The sequence below is a fragment of the Bufo gargarizans genome, chromosome 3 (assembly GCF_014858855.1).
Source record: "Bufo gargarizans isolate SCDJY-AF-19 chromosome 3, ASM1485885v1, whole genome shotgun sequence".
NCBI classification, from domain to species: domain Eukaryota; kingdom Metazoa; phylum Chordata; class Amphibia; order Anura; family Bufonidae; genus Bufo; species Bufo gargarizans.
In genome coordinates, this window is record NC_058082.1 from 533,016,640 (window position 1) to 533,022,639 (window position 6,000).

Consider the following 6,000-nt stretch of genomic DNA (forward strand, 5'->3'; position numbering starts at 1 on the left):
CCCCTATTGACTTTCAATGTAAAGTCTGGACGGATCCGTTCAGGCTACTTTCACACTTAGAAATTTTTTAACACTATAATGCAGACGGATCCGTTCTTACCGGAGCCACCGTCTGCATTATATGAGCGGATCCGTCTCAGACGGATCCGCTCTGAACGCAAGTGTGAAAGTAGCCTAAGACAACGGAGTAGAAATGTACTGAGTGTTAGTTTATCTCAGTGAATAGAAAGAATATAATTTTATTATTCATTATAAGGTTTATATTAATCCTCATGTGTATGAATTTTAGGTTCTTTATGATATGTCTTAATATTGCGTGTGCTTTAAATAATTAGATGTGTGACATATATATATATGTACGATATGTGTAAGAATTAAGGGGAATTTCTTCCTAGCTTCAAGGTTTAGGTTAACAAATTACTTCAGTCTTAGAAACCTGTTCTTGGGTTTGTAGACACAAATGTGTAAGAACAAGCAAGGGATTTACACAGAGACAATTGATGAGTAACATTTATAGTGGTTCCCAAACAGACAGGGATAAGCCATGAATAGGGTAGACTTTGGATTGTGTAACTACAATGGAAATTAACAAAGTGTATATATGATTGCTTGGTGAGAATCAACATTCTATTGTTTCCATGTTAGACATTCTAAATCCTGTTTTTAAAATCAGTTAATAAGTAAAATCCAAATTAATTCTAAAATGTATACATGGACCTCTGGAGCCATCTTGTGGTAGAATAGAATTAAGGAATGTATTGCAAAATCCCTAGGGAAGGTCCTATTAGTTATAAAACAATGTCACTAGTTATTGATTAAACTAGAGCAGTCCCATTTTAGATAGGATAAAAAAGGGATAGAGAGGGACTCTTAATCCATCAGATCCAGCCCTGACCACCTTTTCAGCCTTTGGAGGCAGCCATCTTAGAACCATTGAAACTGATTTCTGCTGGCTGACATTTTTGGTATAGCATAACCTTACCTATATTTTATAGGATAATTAATTAATATAATATATCTCTCTATATATATTCAATCAACCATAACTTGTGTATAGTATCTGTTTTGGAATAACATATAAATTATTAAATTTATATATATATATAGACAGAAACGGACAGCTCTTTCAGTAGAAAAAGTTGTGGTTTATTAGGCCACAGTGGCACAGTAAAGCGACGTTTCGACTCAAAACACAGAGCCAGAGCCAGATCCAGATGCTTGAGAAAGGCTCTGTGTTTTGAGCCGAAACGTTGCTTCACTGTACCACTGTGGCCTAATAAACCACAGCTTTTTCTACTGGAAGTGCTGTCCGTTTCCGTCTACATTTTGTGGGTAAGCCGTGAGACCCTTGGACATAGCACCCATTATTAATGCTGTGAATTGGTGCTGCCATACATTTTCTTCACATATATATATATATATATATATATATCTATAAAAGAGGAAAATCTGAAATAGAACATATTTAGATTTAAACAGACATTTTTCGGCTGAGAGAAATCAGGTATCAAATTGATTTAAAATATAATTAAGGTGTATTGTTATACTAAGGCATAGTAGTGAATATATATACTTTAGATTATTTTGGCTTTCTTACTATTTTGCATATCATTGATTGAATTTCAATTGTCACCAATTTTCTTATATTAATTTGCACCGTATTATTGTTATTTAATAAATATATATTTTGATATACCACCGCCTTCTTTTTGTCGTCTAACTTAGTGCAGATCACTAGCTCGTTTTAGCTTGGTATTTATGATAATAGATAAGAATCTTCTTCATTACAGATTCTAATTTATTCACATAAATAATATAGACTGTCAATCGGAGAAAGCATAAATATTCCGACACTGCACTGTTGCAGTCATTTCTGGTAAAAGCGCATAGTTGTGTATTTCAGAAAAAAGTAAAATATATATGCAATGCACTGTTTCAGTTTTTTCTTGTGAAAGTGTAAAGGGGCATATTACAGTAGAAAAATTTAAAATATATATATGCACTGCACTGTTGCAGTTATTTCTGTTGAAAGAGTATAGTGGTGTATTTCAATAAAGAAAGTTAAATATATGCGCAATGCACTGTTGCCGTTTTTTTTCTGTTGAAAGCGTATAGGGGCGTATTACTGTAAAAAAGAGGACAATATTTACGCACTGCAATGTTGCAGTTATTTCTGGTGAATGCATCTAGGGGCGTATTTCATTTAAAAAAGAAAAAATATATACGCACTGCACTGTTGCAGTTATTTCTGGTGAAAGTGTATAGGGGCTTATTTCTGTAAAAAAAGGAAAATATATACGCACTGCACTATTGCAGTTTTTTCTTGTGAAAGTGTAAATGGGCGTATTGCAGTAAAAAAAAAATATATATATATATATATATGCACTGCACTGTTGCAGTTATTTCTGGTGAAAGCATATAGTGGTGTATTTCAGTAAAAAAAAGTAAAATATATACGCACTGCACTGTTGCAATTATTTCTGGTGAATGCGTCTAGGGGCGTATTTCATAAAAAAAAATATATATACGCAATTCACTGTTGCATTTTTTTCTGGTGAAAGCGTATAGGGGCGTATTAGAGTAAAAAAAATATATATATATACGCACCGCACTATTAAAGTTATTACTGTTGAAAGCATATAGTGTTGTATTTCAGTAAAAAATGAAAAATATATAAGCACTGCACTGTTGCAGTTATTTCTGGTGAAAGCGTATAGAGGCGTATTACAGTAAAAAAAATATATATACAGTACAGACAAAAAGTTTGGACACACCTTCTCATTCAAAGAGTTTTCTTTATTTTCATGACTATGAAAATTGTAGATTCACACTGAAGGCCTCAAAACTATGAATTAACACATGTGGAATTATATACATAACAAAAAAGTGTGAAACAACTGAAAATATGTCATATTCTAGGTTCTTCAAAGTAGCCACCTTTCAATTTGATTACTGCTTTGCTCACTAACCACTGACCTCTTCCGAAAACCTACCGATCGTAATACACTACTACATTATTCCAGCTGTCACCCCCGTAACACCAAGCAATCTTTACTACGATCACAGTTCACACGAGTAGCCAGAATAGTACCAGATCCGTCTCTCCGCGCACAACGCCTCCAAGAAATGACAAAAAAATTTACGGATAGGGGCTACCCCACCAAATTACTAGAAGAAGAACTGACCCTGGCTCAACAGACCTCCACATCACAGTTCACACGAGTAGCTAGAATAGTACCAGATCCGTCTCTCCGCGCACAACGCCTCCAAGAAATGACAAAAAAATTTACGGATAGGGGCTACCCCACCAAATTACTAGAAGAAGAACTGACCCTGGCTCAACAGACCTCCACACGCCCTACCAAACCTACAGCGTCCGCACAAATTCCCTTCATAACCACCTATCATCCTTTCGTATCAAAAATCCAAAATATAATCAAAAAACATTGGTCCAAAAAACATTTACCCTCGCTTTTCAATTGCACTCTGCCTACAGCTCTACTTACTTGTTACTACCAACTGCGCATATGATACCTGTTACTACCAACTCCTCTGTTATTATCAACCCTATATTTGACTGCTATCAGTAACTCCTACTTTTACTTGCATCCTACCTACAGCTCTCATTATTACCTTGTACTTATAGAACTTTGACCTCACCCTCTCTTACCTTTAACCCTGACTCTATTCTAAAGTTAACTCCATGTTCACCATTTACTAACTGAGAACACAATCACAAAGGTATTAGAGCAAGGCTCACCAATTGCTCCAATAGTATATAGACATTGTTTATTCAACAGGTATGATCGCTTGAAATATAAAATGCTCTTTTTCCTAGTACATAGAGAGTGTTAATATATGGGACCGAGATATGGGATCAATACAACCATGAGTAAACCTATTGTCATTATTATCCTCTCTACTTTGACCCACTGTCTCTACCATATTTTAAATACACTATCTTATAGGCTTACCAATAGCCATATTCTATGCCTACAACCTTACTACTATGCTATAGTCAAAAGATGATATCCTGTTCGTATAACATGTCATATTGTAATATACCCTACGATAATTTCCCTATATACAGGCGTTCACACCGACCCTACTAGAACAAACGAAGACAATGATTATGAAATTACCTAATTTCTATGTTCTGCCATATCACCATCCTGCTTACTGTCATATGATGCATCTAACTATCCAGAAGTGACAGACATCCACTGAAACTACAATATTTTGTTTAATCTTTTGATATTGTCTATATTTATTTAATGTCCCATGATACGGTACCTATGTAATACTAAAACATGATGTAACTATTTTCAGGCCGTGATCAAGGTCCTAGTAAGACTGAAACGTTGGCCACTTGCAATATAAAAAATATCCTATTTGGGATGGACAACAAATAAATGACTTCATTTTGAAAAACAACTTATCGAGTGCCGTGGTCTCTATATATATTCTGACTGACCCCTTCCACTGAGCACCGAACACCACACACCAGGAGTGCCATCCACTATAATTAACATTATTAAATCACACCACATTTGAAGTAACACTTCAGTTAAATTTTTTTTCCTTGGTAAGATAGGGCATGCTTTCTGCCCAGCTTACACCAAAAGAATACTGAAGAATTCACCAGCTTTGCACTGTTATGTTTATTGCATGCTATATCTTCCATTATTTAAGTGGACCATGTAACCAGTACCATGTGGTTATGTAAGGATATGTCATCAATATAAAAAAAAAAAAAACTCCTTTAGGCCCCATTCACATGACCGTATTTTTAGTTCGCATCTGATCTGCATTTTTTTCAGATTGGATAAGGACCTATTTATTTCAATGGCTCTGCAAAAAAACGTGTCTGTGTGCATCTGTTTTTCCGTTCTACTGTCCTGCAAATAGATAGAACATGCCCTATTCTTGTCCATTTTGCTGACAAGAATAGGCAATGTTACAATGGGTCAGAAAAAATAAATGTGCCCCAACCTGAGACAATTGTCCAAAAAATAAAAAAAATATGGCTCAGAATATGGAGACACTAAAAAATGATATTATTGTGTAAAACTTGCATAAATAAAAAAAAAAGTATACATATTAGGTATCGCCGTGTCCATATAGACCGGCTCTATAAAAATATCACATGACCTAACCCCTCAGATGAATACCATAAAAAATAAAAACTGTGCTAAATAAACCATTTTTTGTCACCTTACATCACAAAAAGTGTAATAGCAAGCGATCAAAAAGTCACACGCACCCCAAAATAGTACCCATAAAACCGTCATCTCATCCCGCAAAAATTATACCCTACCCAAGGTAATCGCCCAAAAACTGAAAAAATTATGGCTCTCAGACTATGGAAACACTAGAACATGATTTTTTTCGCTTCAAAAAAGAAATCACTGTGTAAAACTTACATAAATAAAAAAAAGTTTACATATTAGGTATCGCCGCATCAGTGAATGTTGTAAATAACAAAAAAAAAAAAAAAAAACGGTGCCAAAACAGCTATTTCTTGTTATCTTGCCTCACAAAAAGTGTAATATAGAGCAACCAAAAATCATATGTACCCTAAACTAGTACCAACAATACTGCCACCTTATCCAGTAGTTTCTAAAATGTGGCCACTTATTTGGAGTTTCTACTCTAGGGGTGCATCAGCGGGGCTTCATATGGGACATGGTGTCAAAAAAAAAACAGTCCAGCAAAATCTGCCTTCCAAAAACCATATGACATTCCTTTCCTTCTGCGCCCTGCTGTGTGCCGGTACAGCTGTTTATGACCACATATGGGGGGTTTCTATAAACTACAGAATCAGGGCCATAAATATTGAGTTTTGTTTGGCTGTTAACCCTTGCTTTGTTACTAGGAAAAATTGATTAAAATTGAAAATTTGCCCAAAAATTGAAATTCTGAAATTTCATCTCCATTTGCCAATAACTCTTGTGGAACACCTAAAGGGTTAACGACGTTTGTAAAATCTCTTTTGAATAC